The 18,334-nt window shown below is 48.8% G+C and overlaps 1 pseudogene; it reads right to left on the bottom strand.

The window, feature by feature from the left end:
- Positions 1–9,230: 9,230 nt before the first annotated feature.
- LOC149327572 (uncharacterized) lies at positions 9,231–17,563 on the bottom strand (annotated as a pseudogene).
- Positions 17,564–18,334: the final 771 nt, after the last annotated feature.

The raw sequence follows: 18,334 nt of genomic DNA, 5'->3' as shown, positions 1-18,334 counted from the left end.
TTTGAGGCGGAACATTTTGAATTCCGAGTTATGTGAAGGCTTACAAGCTAAATATATGAATCATTGCGTCTTTTCACTTTCAGTGAGCTACAGTCAACTTCCGTATCATTCACGGAGTGTCTCACGATGATCTTTACTCTCTCGCGATCGCATATTTTTTTTGTTCAGAGCCGCGGTGAAAACACGTGAAGCAGGTGGAGCCCGGTATTTGTCGAAGGAATGCGCCATTGTACTCTTTCAACAGCTGCCCTTTACACTCAATCTTGAAAGCTGGTAGCAGCCGTCGAGGCTTCTGGTTCACGCAGATTAAGGAGCATTCCCCTCTCTCCTTTCAAAAAAGAATACAATAGAGGCTGACGGGTGAACCTCCCACGTGCTACCTACCCACTTTTGTGGCCAGAGTAGGAAGTGAAAATGCAGTCTATGAACAGGGAGTTTTGGTTGCAAAAACCTGCCTACGAGTCAGTCGTTCTGGAATTTTGCAAGTGGTCTTTTCGCAAGTGCTAAATTCTGCGCAGCATAAGTAATAGGCCCCTTCACCTTCCTTTTCTCAAATTATTCACGGGAATAATTTTTCGAGGTATTTGCGATTCGCAACGAACGCAAAAGTTAGGCCCTCGCGAAAATTAAGTCGTTTACAGTATATGGCTGGCAATTCGACTAGTCGCGAAGAAACTTCTATTGTGAACTGGCCGTCGCTTTAAGAAAGCGGTCGCGAGGAAGCAAGGTGCCTGCGCAGTACAGAAGTTCATCCCGAATACAGCTCTTTCTTCTCCATGTAATGACACATCGCGAGGCAAAGTGCACCGTTGTCAAACGCGCAAATACCGGTCCGAGGTTAAGTCAAATTTAAGTGAAGTTAAATTTGCCCGTCCGACACCCGAATTAGTGCTGTCGCTTGGTTGGCGTCCACAGAAATACTTCGTGATCCTGTGCTTGTAATATCGCACCGCTTCCTTAACGCTTTTTATTATCTCATTTGTTTGCGTGCACACGACCAGAGGCGCGAAATGACAGTTTCATCGTCTCTCTCATTTTAGCGCCACTTCGAGGAAGATCAGTTTGAGAGCAACAAAATGGATGGACGGCAGCTCCTCAAGTCAACGGCTGAATAAACTGTTTAAGAGATGTCTCCTCCTAGGCATGCATCGAGAGGCAGCTTCAAGCGGTTGACGATTGTTTTGAAATAAAATGCTGTGTACATCATCGTGTGGCAGGTGTCAAAGTTTGGTCTACTCATCACGGATAATCTTTTTCTGCTGTGTTTATTTTACTGTCTACAATAGACGACTGTGATGCAAAATATTTTTGATATGCGCGGCTGACTAAAACGTCAACTAATTGTTCATCTGCATCAACAGACGCAGTTAAAGCCTTTTGCATGTCATGCACCTTATAAACTCCGTCATGTTCTGGCAGTACAAAAGGCATTCCTCTATAAAGCAGTCACTGCAGTTAAAATAACCGCTTTGAGCATCTGAGACGGCCAAAAAGTAAGTGCTGTCCTAGCTGCACAGTGGTCATTTGCACTAAAAGATGCGCTTGTAAGCAAACGCTAGCTCTTTTCTCATTTATATCACTAAGCAAAAAGTGCTCAGAACTGTCAGCATGTATGCAGAAACCTTATACAGCTCAGCCCGCTAGCGAAAGCGCGTTCTAAAGAAGGATACCGGCCGACGCTCCGTAGCCCCGCATTTCAGCGCTTGCCCCAAGATGGCGCCCACGAAGGTCGTGTCTCCACCCTGTACGGCGCAGCGCTGGCATCGAGGCACCCTAACCTAGAGTGGACCACCCTGTGCATTCTTGTCAGGCCTGCGTATCGTCGTGTCCGCGTACGCTTCTGCATCGCCCTGGATTTCAATGCCGCCACCGTCACAGCTGCTTAAGCCTAGCAATGGAGCGTGTGTTAGGCCCGTAAACATGTCATGCTTACTCTACTCTCGGTTACGGGAGAGGCGCAATTTTGCAGATGTTCTCCCCCTCGCGCTATACCACAATGCAGCACCTTGGTTCCATGAGCATCCACGGGCGGCGCTGCATGCAGCGACGGCCACGCGCTCCGAGTGTCCTATTTCAATCCGTGAGTACTGTACTCGTTGCAGGCAATGGATTTCTTAGTTTCGAGATGTTTTTTGAATGAATGGAACTGTGCTTTTCTGCAAAATGCGCGAAACTTCAGTATCAAGTGAGAGGCGATACCACGTAGCGCAACACGTCGCTAGCAACAAGCATATTGCAAACCTGAAGCGATTGAAATGGGGGACATCGCAGCTCCTGCTGCCAGTGGCTTTCTGCAGCAGTTCGACAGCAAAGAATTCGTCATTTGCCAAAGAGTTGTTTCAAGCATTTTTGGCGGCAGATACCCTGTTGTAAAAACTAACCAACACCAAGGTGGAAAAGTACACCAAGCAATATGTTCCAGACGATTCAACGCTTCGTGAGAGATGCGCGAAATAGTGCTACGGGGACACTTTAGCCTAAGCCAGAGGTGAAATTGGGACAACTATATTTGGGTGTCAGTCGACGAAACCACGGACGCTGGGAAGGGTATGCGGCCAACTTCATCGTCGGAGCACTGAGCCCACAACTGCTCCTCGCTTGAGTCCCAAAGGGCTCTGGTGAAACGGGCTAGAGACGGGGCATTGTCATGCGGTGTCCCGGACTAGGGACGCCGACCATGTAGCGTGGCCACTCTGTGGCTCCCAAACTCTATTTCAGAAATTAAAAGTTTTCACCACCACCACCAGAGAAAGCCGGACAAGCAATCCTGACCAACGCAGAAGTTTTTGAAAAAGTGAGCCATTCGACGATAGGGCGTTTTTTCAATTCGTCTCTGGAACTTCTAAGACCAGAAAATGGTCAATATGAGAAAGTACTTTTGTTCGTCACGGATGGGGAATCCTACATGTGCAAGGCAGGAAGGGGACTGACGCTTTTCTACAAAATGGTTCACCAAACCTGTGTTCTTCACGCAATACATCGTGTCGCCGAATGTGTCCGACTCTCTTTTCCCCAAGTGGACGCGTTAGTATGTGGCACAAAAGAGGTGTTTCTTAAATCTCCGTCCAGAATTGCTGTTTTCTGCGCCGCAGCACCTGACACTCCTCTGCCGCCAAAGCCTGTTTTAAGTCGATGGTGAAGATGGATAAACGCAGCATTATATTACGCACGGCACTTTGAAGTGGGTAAATTTGTCTTTGATGAAATCAAGGATGACGCAGCGTGTGCGATGAAAGAAAGCGCTAGGTTCGAAGATGCAAGTTTGTAAAGAGACCGGACATACATCAGTGCTAACTTCTCAACATTGAAGGAAAGGATGGCAGAGTTGAGAAAGACTGGACTCTCAATAGATGAATCATTGAAGGCAGTCGAAGAAGTACAAGCAGCACTTCGGCGACTGAAAGGAAAGGGCGCTATTGCTTCTAGGAAGATGCAACAATTGGTAGAAAAAAATAGAGGCCTAGAAAGAATTTCCAAAATCGGAGACCTTCTAGGCGGAGATGATACGGCCACATCACCTGAAGGCTTGAGCCCTATGAACTCTCATGTTTTAGGTTCACGCCTCAAACTTCATGGGACGTTGAAGAAGCTTTTCAAAGTACAAAGCTATGCTTAGCGAAAATAGAAGGAGCTTGAAGTTCGAAAACCGGTAAGTGTGCTTTACTGCGGCGTGCTTTAATTATGGACTGGGTACGCTCCGTGCTTGACTGGTTTTGTGGTTTTGTTTTGTGGGGTTTAACGTCCCAAAGCGACTAAGGCTATGAGAGACGCCGTAGTGAAGGGCTCCGGAAATTTCGACCACCTGGGGTTCTTTAACGTGCACTGACATCGCACAGTGCACGGGCCTCTAGAATTTCTCCCCCAAAGAAATTCTAGCCGCCGCGGCCGGGATCGAACCCGCGTCTTTTGGGTCAGCAGCCGAGCACCATAGCCACTGAGCCACCGCGGCGGCACGCTCCGTGCTTGACTGACGAATCCTGTACTAATAAAGGTATTATTCAAAGCACCTATTTTTGCTTTATAGCGCCCACTGAAAAAATTGCGCAGAAATGCTCAGGTTATGCATATCAACCAACTTGCCCAACTTTCTGCTCTCCTAAGTTTATAGCGCCTATTGCAATATTTTGTAGAGCCTAGATGCCTGCCTATTTCGGGGTTCGTTATGCCTAAATTTCCGGGCCCTACTGATAGTACAATGCCTTTCCGCTCTACGCCCGGGCGGAGGTTGAAAACGCGCGGTTCGCATACTTTCGGAATCCACCCAAAAAACGATCGTACGACGGCCTTAAGTGCGCAGGACCCGAGATAAGGGGCGACATGACCGACGGGGTCCCCCTCAAGGAAACTCGGCCGACGGCGCCAGCCCAAACGGTACAAATTAGCCGGGAAGTGCCCGGTGGGCGGTTAGGAGCGCAACCAGTGGGCGCGCAGGAGGAAAGGTGTTGGGTGTCGACAAGACAGCAGGGACACAAGAATAGATCCCGATGCCCGCATCGAAGTCACACCCCCCCCCCCCCCCCCCCGCCCCAGATCGCCCACCTAGCGTGAACCACCTCGCGAAAGGCGGCGGACGAGCGCACCGCAGTCGGGAAGCGGCTTGCACGGCACATCACCACATCGGTGAGCTCGTTCCTGAGAACACCGCCATGACCCGGCACGTGAAAAAGACGCAAATCAATCAATCAATCAATCAATCAATCAATCAATAAATAAATCAATCTTTATTTCCCTTGAGAAGGAGGAGCACGGGACTAAAAGCTCGGAGAGCTTGAGGAAGTCCCGTCCCCTTACTAGTCTGAACAAACAGCAGGATGACGGCCAGTCGTACATCAAAGTTACAAAATAGACAAGTATCAAAGAATATGCAACAATACACACTGAAAGTGGCAAACCCAAAAGAAACGAACAAAAATGCGGGCGCAAATAATTAACAGTATTGTTCTCAGGTGGCGCTGAAGTGTCTTCGAAGACGTTGAAGTGTCTCGCGCTGGCTGGCTGGCTGGCTGCTGCATTCTGCTGGTTAGCGACCTGTCGCCCTGTTTTCCGTTACAGTATAAACAGTATAAGATGCCGCAGATGCCGCCGGGAAGCCAAGGCAGATAAAGATGTTTTCCCTCTGTCGATTCTAGTGTCGGTAGTGGCATAGGCGGAGAGCGCAGGCACGAGCGACAAACAGTGCGTGCAAAAACCTCTGCCTCTCCCGTAACCGAGAGTAGAGTAAGCATGAAATGTTTACGGGCCTAATGTCATCTCGGTGGACACCCGAACCGCACCGTACAGGAAGGGAGGAACGCCACCACCCGTTCAGCGCGATGCCTTGCCATTTGAACGCAAGGTTTTTTGAGGAAAGGAAATGGCGCAGTAATTCTCTGCCATCTCGGTGGACACCCGAACCACACCGTAATGGAAGGGAGGAACGCCACCACCCGTTCGGCGCGATGCCTTGCCCTTTGAACGCAGCGCTTCTCCCCCGGGCCCCTGTGCGCCTGCGTGGCTTTGCTTCGATGCGCGAAGCCCCTAAGAGATCACGTATGACAACGAAGTGTATCGTGGCATTTATGTGCTTTTTGCACGCGTTATTAGAAATCGGAAATTATAATTCCGTGCATTATCAAAGGCACAGCGACTGATATCTTGATAAACATTGAGAAGGCACTGCGAGCAGTTATTTTTTGTGACTCCTTTGGAGACCAACCGGCGCTTGCATGCCGGTCGCGTAGGAGGGCTTAGAGAGTCTCGTTAAATCTCGTTAAGTCTCGTACGGTGCACGGATGACTGGATTTCAGTGCCCGGATGACTGGATTTCAGTGCCCGGATGATGGCTCTCGGTCTCGGCGTGACGTCACCACACTGCCGACAACGGGGGCTAAAAGCATTTCATGCTTAAAATACACCGGTCCCGCTGTCTCCAACGTTTCCGAATGGCGCACCACCTCAGTGAAGGCGACAAGTTCAGCGCAGTAGGCGCTAGACGCACCCTTAACGCGAAAGCGGCCGACCGCACGTATGCCGCCACGAGAGCCAGAAGACACAAAGGCAATGTCCGCGCCACAGAAGAAAACGCGCCGTCGGTATAAACGTGGTGCGATGGCGACAACGCAATCGCGGCCGCAGCATCCGCGGCCGCAGCATCCGCGCCCAACCGCGCCCAACCGCGCGTGCGCAAAACACAACCTCGATGGGTGCTGGAGCGAATCATCAAATTGCTCTTCGACCTCAACAACGCGGAATCGCCTCGTCCCAAAAGTGACGTCCCGGCAGCGAGCGAAAAGCTTAAACTCCGCGTTGATCAGGAGAGCAAGCTGCCGGGCTAGTTGATGATGCATGTTGTGAAGAAGTCAGCACCAAAAATGGACGAAGGACAGAAGAGAGGACACACAAGGCGTTCACGAGCGTTGTTTATGACGCTATAATAGCAACTAAAAAGCTGGTAGTAAGGCAGTGAACGTTTTATGTGTCCTCTTTTCTGTCCCTCCTCCGTTTTTTTGCGCTGACTTCTTCACAACTCCGCGTTGAGGCTGTCGAGAACGATCGTAAGCCGCGGCGCGTGCTGAAGATTCTGCAGAGCCCTCGTGCTCGTCGTGGAATAGTACCCCGCCAACGCCAAAAGCGGGGCTTCTGCACCGACAAAAGGCACGCGCAAAGGGCCCAGTAGGGACACTCAGTACTCCAAACAGGCAAAGCACAAGTGAGGGTAGGGAGCACGACCTGGCAGTAAAGCACCCGCAAACGGGAAGGCGTCGGCGTGCCGCAAAGCCGCAAGAAAGTCCTGAAGCGGGCGGAGAGCATCTCGGCATGCTCTTCGACGTGTGCTCGCTATTCACAAGCATTCCAGTCGGCCTTGCTGTTGACAGATGCAAAGCACTTCTGACCAAGGACGTTTCGTTTGAAGACCGGACACCATTTCAAGATACTGGGCTCTGCAACCTTCTAAGCTTCTGCTTAAGCAGCACCTACTTCACGTACAATGAATCCATATACAAGCAAACATTCGGAACCGCTATGGGTGCATCGATCTCCGTTGCAACAGCGAACGTGGTGATGGAAGCGATTGAAGAGAAAGCACTGCAGACAGTCCAACCTCGACCGAAAGTGTTTTATAGGTACGTTGACGACTGCTTCTGCATCGTCGACAAGAGGCAAGTGCGACCCTTCCTCGATCATCTTAACAGCGTAGAGGCCTCCATTAAATTCACTGTTGAAGAAAGCAACGGAAGCATCCCATTTCTGGATACCCTCATAACACGCTCGTCCAACGGCCTAAAGTTGAGCGTGTACAGGAAGCCTACTCACTCATGAAGGTACCTTGATTTCAAATCGGTGCACCCATTAGCCCACAAGAGCTCAGTCGTGGCTTCACTTGTGAACCGGGCAGTCCGCACATGTTCCGATGAGCGCAGCCTCAATCAGGAACTCGAAACTATCAGAAAGGACTTGGAAAAGAACGGCTACCCGAAGAAGTTTATTGAAAGCGTGTCCAAGTGTCAGCTTGACAAGCATTCGCCGCCGGAACCCACACAAAGTGCAGCATCGTCATCCAGACCGAAATGCGCTTCGATTCCTTACATCCCAGGCATAAGCGAAGCTCTGGAACGAGTCTTCAAGAAACACAGTGTCCATATTGCCCATGTACCGACAAGCAAATTGCGCAAAACTTTTGAGCGTGAAAGATGCTCTGCCGCGTTCAAAGTTCCCGGGCATCATCTATAAGATACCTTGTGACGATTGCAACTCCGTCTACATCGGAGAGACCGGAAATCTGCCAAGGCGGATAAAAGAGCACCGAATTGATGTCGCAAAAAACCGCATGACGTCAAGTGCTGTGGCAGAACACGCGCAAAAAGAGGGGCATGAGATCGCTTGGGATGACGTGGAAATCGTTGCTACAGAAAGAAACCTATCAGCGCGGCTGCACTTGGAATCCTTGATAATACAATCGACGGCGAACACTAACAGAACGAAGGGAAATCTTCACCGGGCTTACGAAAAATCATTACGTCGACTGGTCAAAGCTACATAAGCTGCATCTTAATCGGCCGGTTATTCATTGTGAACAAGGAACCCGCAGCGGTTCCGAAACGTCAACTAACCCCTTTTTTGACGTGGTCAGTGACCCAAGTTTACATTCTAGTGGACGACACGTCATCCGCAGAGGCCTGTGCCGACCAGGGTTGCCAGGTCCTAATCTCAAAAGATAGCCAAGAAAGTGATAAAAGTAGCCAAAAAGTAGCCAGTCTACTGCCCCGGTCTCAAAAGTAGCCAGAAATAGCCAGAATTGGCGCCAACACACCAAATAAACGTCACCAGAGGCAGAAAATTTACAGTTTAAAGACAGGGGGCAACCTATGGGGCAACAGTGCTTGTAAATAACTTGGAAGCATAAGCGGTATTTATGACATGACTTGAAAAGTGACCAGAACAAATCATTTTCTCTTCGGCAGAGCAAATACTTTGTGTTCTTTTGACGCAGTCATAGTTATTAATGCGTGAGCATTAGAGGGGACATGTCGCGATTTCGTGATTGGTAAACAAAGTGAAGCCCTACGTGAAGCCCTAGGTGAAGCCCTTGTAAGTCCTACGTGAAGGCGTACGTGGAACTCTAGGAGTGAAGCGCTGCCTACCAGATTATAAGTACTCTCCCCACCACGGCTTGTGGAAGTTAAATTACTGGTTGGTTGAGACTGGTTGCTTGGGAAGATTAACCTGGGCACAAGCCCCACCAATGGCAGCACCTTCCATCGCAGGGCAGTAGCGTATTGCTTAACCACTGCACCACGGCGCCAGGAGTGGTAGGACTCTCAGCGATCAGTAAATGTATAGAATTACCAATTCCACATATCTGGGCATTAACCCATTAATGCTATCTCGTCATGCCCTCAATACGGAGCTCAAGTCTGAATAAGTCGCCGATCTTTGTCTGAAGCCTGCTTGACGTGTGGAATCGAGCCTCGAACCGAAACCGAAGTGCCTGCATGACTAATTCGCATTTGGCCTAACCCAGCTAAATTGTTCCCCATTTATCGACAACAAGGCAGGTACAACAGGATAACGGTGTTCATAAATAGCACTTCAAAAGTAGCCAAAAAGTAGCCAAGTAGCCAAGTCCAAATTTTTGTCGCCAAGAGCTCTCAAAAGTAGCCAATTTGGCGCAAAGTAGCCAAACCTGGCAACCCTGGTGGCGACACACCCTCCGTCGTAGGCACCGCCAGTAGGCCACGCAAAACCACGTTTCAGAGCACGGGAGACAGCGGGGAACCCTGCGGACTGCCCAAGCTGGGATACGCAGCCGCTTCGCCCGAAGAGTAGCGGAACACCGCCACGTGATCTGATAGAAATGACCGCAGCAATGCGCAGAGATTCCGCAGGCACCCCACGTCACAGAGATAACTCAGGACGAGCGGGTGCCACACGCTGTCGAAGGCCCCCTGAAAGTCTATGGAGACGAGCAGCACGTGAAGGCCAGCAGCCCGCAGCTCTCGAAATTTTGTAACGAGGCGCGGAGGGCCTGAACAGCCCCGCGGCCCCGGGTAAAGCTGAATTGCGCCTCGTGGTGCAGCGCACAACCAGCCAAAAAGTGCTATATACGGACGTAGACGAGCCAATTTAGCACCTTAACCAGGGCAGAATTGATAACAATCGGGCGATACGACGTAGTGGCCTCGAGCGGCCGGCCAGTTTTGGGCAAAAAGATAATTTTGACCCGGCGCCAGACCCGCGGAATGTGGCGCAGTCGGCGCGCGGCATTGAAAATAAAGAAAAAGTACGATGACCGGCCCACAGCGCGCGCACCACACGCGGGGTGAGTCCGTCGAGGCCCGAGGCCGCCCCCAGTTTGACGAGGGAGACCGCCAGCTCTACCACGGCAAACGTGAAGGGGACGTCCTCAGGACCGCCCAAATCGGAACGCCGCTCGCAACGCAGCGTGTGCTGGTGTGTCATGGCCCGTGCTATCCCTGCAGACCTGCGACCCCAGCAGGACTTCGGCGGTCTCCAAAATAGAGGCCGTCCGCGTCCCATCTGGCTGCAGGACCGGAGGAAGCTGGACCGGCCCCCGCAATCGACCGAAGGCCTAGCGGAAATGCCTGCCAAACATATTGCTTTAGAAAGATGGGATGCGCACATGAGACAATCACAAGAAAGAAGACGGGACGGGCGCAAACTAGCAACTGAGGTTTATTCAAGGAATCGACATTTATACATAAGTATGCCAGCACTGGCAACAAAGGGCATCAAGGCAGATCGGGCGGATAAAAAATGTGATAAAAGCACTAGGTGCATTCAGGTCATCATGTCTTCGAGGAAACGTGTCTCTCTACAATAAAGTTTGATTGCTGTGTCACTGATGCAATCTTTTCCTTTCTTTTTGATGAAATATGCCTCGACAAGTTCCCGTGCTTTTCGTTACGGCACCTGCGCGGGTCCAGCACAACCACATATCTTCTTTCTTGTGATTGTCTCATGTGCGCATCCCATCTTTCTAATGCAATATGAACCAACTTGCCCAACAGCGCATCCTGCTGCCAAACATATTGCTGAACGTGGCCTCCCGGGCGAGCTCTAACGCGGCAACCTCCCGCGCAGCCGCAACTTTAGTCCGTCCACCACGCAGCCGCCGCCGCTCGGCCAGGAGGAGCGGCGCGGCGCGCAGAAGAGTATCGACGGCGCTGAGGCGCAAAGATGGAATGAAAACGCTCCACCACATTATCCAGCATTTCCGCGGAAACCAGGCGCGCGCCGACCACCGATCCGAAAAAAGGGGAACGTGCCAGTGCCGCAACGACGCGGGCCGTACTGCGGTAGGTCAACCCACGCTCGCGAGGCGCATCCCCCCCCCGGGCTAAAGGCGACCTCAGTGTGGTGTTGCTCAGAGAGGGACACCGTGTCGGCCACGGACCAACGAAACACCGCGAGCACCAGCTCAGGGCTTGCGAGGATAACGTCGATCCAACTGTCAGTGTAGCTGTTCGTATAAGTGGCTGGAGATGCTGGATCGTTGAGCACGAGGAGACCCGTGGCCGTCACGATAAACCAGCATCCCGCAGATCTCGCAATTTTGTAACAAGGGCGTGGAGGGCCTGAACAGCCCCGCGGCCCCAGGTAAAGCTGAACAGTGCCTCTTGGTGCAGCCCACAACGAGGCAAAAAGATATATGCGGCTAGGTTTAGAGAAAAGGACAATTTTCTCCTAGCGCCATGACATCCCGTACTCCCGGAACAGCAGCTTGCTCATATTGGTTAGACATTTGTGATGGACCAACGGTGGCCATGGCCGGTGGTAGCAATACCGAACATTCACAACCTTTCCCATCGTCTCAAAAGCACTCGTCGAAAAGCTGGCGTGAATGTCGTGATGACTGCCCCTAATAAACTGAAAAGTCTGTGCAGACGAGTCAATTCCAACCCGACCAAAAAGAAACAGGGATGCACGATAAAGCCCCCCAACCTCGTTTGCGGAGTGTACCAAAGGCCTCGCTTATTCGTTTCCAGTGATATGCGGGAAACAATAGATAGGACAGACTGGCAGGTGCATGAATGAAAGACTTCTATAGCGCAAAACTAATTTCGAGCAAGCTTGCAGAAACCGTGGAATTCTTTGCAGAGACTGCCCGTCAAGAACTTGCGCACCTGATTTCGGAAAATGCAGAGCACCGGCTAATCGCAAAGAGCAGTTAGTCCGCGAAATAATCGAGGTGGCACGACGATTCTGTCAGAACGCCGTCTGTTGCATTAACAAAGAAGTCGAAATGTTAAAAATGTGATTACAAATCTTAGGTTGTCATTTTAGAACGCTTGAACGATATGGTTGTGACGCATGTGTTTCGTGGGTGTCAAGAAGTTGTAAGAAGCTGTGTTTCTTCGAAGTAAAAATGAGTTGTAAATCAGCGATTGTCTCTTGTCTCGGTGTTTTGCACATTTCCATCACAAATCCCGCACTCGCCTCAATCAACCGTATACTTCGCTCTTGCGAAATAAAGCGCCGAAAGAATAAACGCTTATTTTTAATAAAAGGCTTGGTTTCGTGCCCTCCGTCATGTTCCTACGAAGCAATCTGCCGAGAGTAGTAACGAAAACTATTCCCTTCTTAAAACGTAAAGCAAGAACGGACGCCAATACATCCCCCCCCCCCTTCCCCAGCATCCCTTCACTGACTGTTCCTCCAACTTCAGATAGGGTTCCATAGTGCAGCCTATTGTAAAGCCACCTGGAGAAGAAGGCACGACACTTCCGAAGAGTGAGGTTCGAATAAACCACTTTTTGGTTTGCAGCATTGCGCCATTCGTAACATACACAATACTCGCAATCAAAAGTGGCAATGTGCCACGTGTGAAGACAGAACGTCTAATAGACGAAAGGTTTGTTTTGGTCAATGGGGGTTTAACGTCCCAAAGCGACTCAAGCTATGAGGGACGCCACAGTGAAGGGCTCCGGAAATTTCGAATATCTGGGATTCTTTAACGTGCAATAGACGCAATAACGTGCAATTGAGTTGATGTCTAGCGCCTGTGTTGTCTTCTTCTGCTGTGTCATCCCTGTTTTTTAGCGCTACTACTATGTCCTCTCAATCAAAACACCAACTAGCCCACCTTTCTGCCTTAAAAGGAATCCTGTACATGCGTTCCCTATCGAATTGCTGACGTCGCTGTTTCGGCCGAAACGTTTACTCACGAAGCCGCACTTGACGTACGCAAAGCATGAGATGCGCTACACACAGTTCTAAGTTGCTCAAATTCACCCCTTTGTTCGCGTACGAACAAGCGTGCTACAACTGCATAAGTCATCATGAGGTAAAAGTCCCCGTCAAAATACCGATCGCGTTTATCCTCCCGTGTGCTGCCGGGCACTGTCCGCAGTACTCGCACTTGATTTTCGGTGTCGAGAGAACCATGTGTTGCAGGAAGTCACTATCATTTTTAGTGCACGACCCTTGCACGACGCCAAACACGTCCTTGCTGCTTGCAGCCATCTTGACTTCTATTCCATCGTACAGTAACTTTATAGCTTTTTCTTGCTCAAGGAAACATAGCATTTAGTTCTAGTCTTGTGACTGCTGGTTATGCTGTTACTCAGCAACCTTATCAAACTCACTCGGAATGCTGCGTTTTAGTGCAAATTTAACTGATTGCTATCTCTACTTGTTTGATTCTAAAAGAAATGACTATAACTGTGTACCTCAAATCGTTTTCTTATGCAGTTCTCTTGCCGCTGTATTCTGTTGTGGTGGAGGCTACCTGTCGGTGCTGTTGAAGCCCACATCTCATCATTAAGAAGCTACCTCTTCCTGCTGGTGATGCATGCAGGTAAAGACAAGCAGGCTGCCTGATATTGAGGACAAGTGTCAGGATGGCGCACCAAATAGCGCACCAGCAAGGTCACTAAAGTATTCCTATGCTAATGTATGGTCATTAAAATAAGCTCAAAGCTTTACATCTACATCGATGTGTACTTTTAGCATATGTTTAGCATCCTGTTTAACTTTTAATTTGCTAGTGTTTGCAGTCTTTAATGTTGACCTTAAGACAGTGTCAGCATTGTTTCACTGCGTGGGATTTTTTTTAGCTAATTTAGAGAGGCGCGCGCGTATGCATGCAGTTTTTTTGCCACAGGTTTCCTATGCAGCTCATGGAAGCTTCATGTTACAGAAGCTATTTCACTCCTGTGTTGTACAGTAAAGTGAGCAGTATTTATATACACCAGGTGTTTCAGGAAAGACTAAGTAGATTTAAAAAAAAAATATGGCTTTGGCGGCATAGCATTGCCAGTGTTAGCAGACACCAGAAAGCTGGTGAATTTTATTTGTATGCTGGTTAAATAATTTCTGATAAGTAACTCAACTAACACAGTTCAGCAACTGGTTGCAATTAGAGATTTGTAGCCGGTCGTTAGTAGTAGCCATATCAGTTTTTAGAATTTACAAAACATGATTACCCTATCCCGTGTGGCTCGACAAAATTTGGCTTCATCGTGCGTCAATACATGCGCTTTTGAACCCATGCAGGCAAAGCAACCCCTCCAGTCCATGTAACTGCTACAAATCTCTTAATTTGGTTTGGTTTATGGGTTTTAACGTCCCAAAGCGACTCAGGCTATGAGAGACGCCATAGTGAAGGGCTCCGGAAATTTCGACCACCTGGGGCTTTTTACCGTGCACTGACATCGCACTGTACACGGGCCTCTAGAATTTCTCCTCCATGGAAATTCAACTGCCGCGGCCGGGTTCGAACCCGCGTCTTTCAGGCCGGCAGCCGAGCACCATAACCACTGAGCCACCGCGGCGACAACTTATTATTTGCAACTGGACTCCCAATACCTAAAAAGTTCATTAATAAAATTAGTTAACCAGCTTACTACATAAGACGATTCACCAGTTTTTTGGTTCCCGCCAACACTGGTAATACTATGCCGAAGAAGCCATATGGTTACGGGTTCGAACCCGACCGCGGCGGCCGCATTTCGATGGAGGCTAAACGCAAGAGGCGCCCGTGTGCTGTGCGATGTCAGTGGACGTTAAAGATCCCCAGGTAGTCGAAATTATTCCGGAGACCTGCACTACGGCACGTGTTCCTTTCTTCTTTCACTCCCGCCTTCCTCCCTTCCCTTACGGCGCGGTTCAGGTGTCCGCCCAGATTTGTGTGACAGATACTGCGCCATTTCCTTTCCTCAAAAAACCAAACCAAACCAAAAACCTCAAAACTATTTGTTGCAAATTACTTAGTCTTCCCTGAAGCACCTGGTATATATGTATATAAAAAAAGTCCTAAGGGGATTTAATTCACGACGTTTTGGCTGGAGGTCCAGCCGTTTTCTAGTGTACTAAAGTACTTGAAGCACGCAGCTTTTCTGTCAAATGCTGCAGTATACTCGAAAAAAGGCTGGTCCTCCAGCCTAAACGTCGTGAATTAAAACCTGTTATGTTTTTCAATTTCTGTGTGTCAGTCATTGTTACCAAGAGGGAAATGAGGGGGCTAGGTCTCGTTGCCGAAGGAAATATTCGGTTTTTCTATTGTTCTCTGTAAAATATTTTGATGTGTCATGGACGCCTTGTAGCGCTTATGTACGCTTGTGCGCAATAAATGAATGTAATAATTTACATTTCTCTTCAATTATTTTTTAAGCAGTCTACGATACAGTGTTCACAAAATGATTTCGAAGTGACAAAACAATGTTGATAAAACTGTCATACAATGTAGTTAAAGTAAACGTTTCCAAAGATTGAAAAGTTGATGGTAGGGTTTATACTTTCTTCGTACTTGAGTCTTTTGGATAACGGTGGCCAAATGTCGGAAGACTGTTGATAGTGTGTTGGTAGAAATCGTGGTAAGTGTTTGATAGGAAGAACATAGAAGCTGTCGATAAGGGGTGATGGGAAGTAGAAAGGCTTTCTACATACATACATACTTGAGTCTTTTTAATTATGGTGGCCAATTGTGAGAAAACGGTTGATATGTTGCTACTACAAAGATTAAAAACATTTAAGACTTTCTATTCAGTGGTGATATGTTCTATTAAAGTTTGTCTAAAGACTTTCTATATGAATTTTACTAAAATGTTTTGTAAGGGAGAGCTTTCTCCTGACCGCGTTCTCGGCTTCATTTTGACGGACTGACGACATTTCTCGAACTTTGCAGAAAAGCATGGGATCCGCGCAGAGAAACTCGAGCGCTTCTGCACGTTAGTCGACAGTACGGCCAGTAACAAATCGTGCTGCGCGGAACTGGAGAGCATTGTTCTGTGCTAGGACTTCTTGAATGCGGTACAGGTGTCCGGCTGCAGCAGTCAACCGATGCGCCTTCACGGACAGGATGGTACAGTTGGCCTGGATAGCTTTGGCGAGCGTGCAGAACACCAGAAGTTTCCCCGCTCTCCTGGTTGTACATTAGAGCACGTTGAGCCGTGCTCGAGCAGACCATCCCGGCCAGATGACGTGCGGTTCGTCCACTGAGACACCAGCACTCAATGACGAGGACCATGATGTTGATGTTCTGAGCGCGTCGAGCAATAGGCAGGACTACGGCGAACATCATTTCGAAAGCGTCCAATGACTTGGTCTCCCTCAGGAACTGAGCAAGAATTTAATGGCGCACTCGAAGTCTCGATTAGTCACCGTCAGGATTTACAGGTCATGGAACGTGCGTATCTGCGTAAAATGGCCGATCATTTCAGCAGTGGCTTCTGTTTCGACGAAACATATGAAAACAGTACGAACTCGCTCTCTTTCGAACGTGGTGCCCTCCAACGACTGGTAGTCAGCACGCATTTCTTGTCTCCATCGATTGTCAGTGCTGGTGTCGCGAATGATGCGATAGGCGTCAATGAGTCAATCGATGTGCACCTCTTCGCTCTAGCCATTTTTGTTCAAAGCTGCAAGGAAAGAAGAAAGAAATTTAATAAATAATAAATAAATAAAAAATACCTGTTCGGAACCTAATGTGTAGAAAGTGATAGCCAACCTGAGCTTTTGCAACGTCGTCAGGGTCATGTAAAGAAAGGGCTGCTCGGATGATCTCCACAGTACGAGTCGCCTTCGTATCCCGATACTGAGCACAGCACACTGGTCCGCTTTGAGGTCTAGAAAGAGAAGGAAACGAGTGTGAGCTGTTGTACTATCTCAGCACTGGATAAGGACGTGGCTAGGACCGAAAACTCACCGAATTCGGCGTGAGAATCAGTCAGCTGCAAACTAGTCAGTGTCTTCGAGGCTTCCACCACTCCTGCAACCGCAGCCATACAGCCGACCAGGTGCAGCGATTTCAGCGAGCTTTTTTGTTTCAAAACTTTACAGAGCTGATCACATTCTTGCTCTTTCAACACACTGACGTCCAGGCAGAGATCGCTGATGGCCGCGTGGCTCCTGTGTGCTGCAGTGATGCATGACATGCCTGTGCATCCGACCGCGTCCATATTCGCCTACCAACAAATCACTCGACCGCGAACCGATGTAACTTGGCGTTTTCCGCAATCAGCGTCGCCAGGAGTTCATGTTGTATTACTTAAGACTCATGACAGCTTTAAAGGTGACCTCTTCGAGGTAGGGCAGGGAGAGTTTTGCAATTAATAGCTACTCGTGACTCGAATCCCAATGGGATCCCATGCAAAACTGTAGGCTTCTTAGGCGAGTGCACTTGGCGACACCTTCACTGAAAAGGGGTAAGTACCAATGCCATAGAAACACGTCCGAATCTTCCATTCGTGGCGAGGTCACGCAGCTGTGATTCACGAGCATCCAGTGGAAGAGAAGTGAAACGCGTTGATTGCGGCAGTTCCGATTCGTAAAGTGACTTTCGTGAGAGGAGACGACGGCGAGAAGTTCCCCAGGGATGTTCTGTTCACCGAGCTTCACGTTGATCTGGCTCAAGACTCCATTCCATTGTTCCAGCTGCTTTTTCAACTCACAGCTGTACGGGTCGCTTGGAACGCACCGCGCCCTCAGGTTGCCACCGCAGCTCGACAGTATTGTCTTTAACTCCTGGAGTCTTGAGTGCGCTCTGTCGGCAGACGAGAAGAGCTCCGGGCACAGATCTCTCAAGTAGAAAGCACGCTCATACAGACCTATCTTTTGGCGCCATCGTAGCCTGCAAGAAAGCAGAGCGTGTTCGAATTAGACTATAGTGACATAACATTTGCTCGAGGAATGTACCATGTCTTTTTATCCCTCTGAGCAATTTTCAAACATGGTCACACATGGTTGCACTTAAAAAAAAAAAAAAAACACAGCGACGACACAAATTCTGGAGCGCACCAGAGTTTGTGTCGTCCCTGTGTTGTTCCAAGTCTTTTTCACAAGCGCAATTATGTGCGACGATCTACCAACTAGCCCAATTTGAAACACTCAATTTTGAAACAGATGTAATAGAACAGATAAACACCAGCAAAAGACGAAGTGATGCTATATGCGTAAATGTTTGCAAATTCGCTGAAGTGGTATATTCAAGCCGCAAAACTGCACAGTGTGCCGCAAATATTCATAACCAAGAAAAATAGTACGCCTCGCACCTCGCAAAATTTGTGCGGTTCAACATAACACTGTATTTATTTGTTTGTTAATTAATTTATTTATTAGAATGCGCTCATGGCCGCAGGGTGGTATTGAGAGGGTGGGTGTAAAAAGATAAATAGTAAAAAGTGCATTAAAAAAGCAAAAATGATGTTACAGATGTTTGTTCGACATATATTTTGTGATAAGTGTCTTGAAGGATTACATGCAGGTGATATGGGGTGGACGGTGGTTCCACTCAAGGCGGGTCTTCGGTAAGAAAGAATTAAAAAGCACATTCGTTTTAAAAGTAGGGGTGGCAACTTCATGCGGATGCTTAAAGGTGCACTGAAGAGGAATCTGA

Source organism: Amblyomma mixtum, chromosome 10 (genome assembly GCF_055824585.1).
Source record: "Amblyomma mixtum isolate Tamu chromosome 10, ASM5582458v1, whole genome shotgun sequence".
NCBI lineage: Eukaryota > Metazoa > Arthropoda > Arachnida > Ixodida > Ixodidae > Amblyomma > Amblyomma mixtum.
Note: the sequence above shows the minus strand (reverse complement) of the source record. Positions and strands in the feature narration are given on the sequence as shown.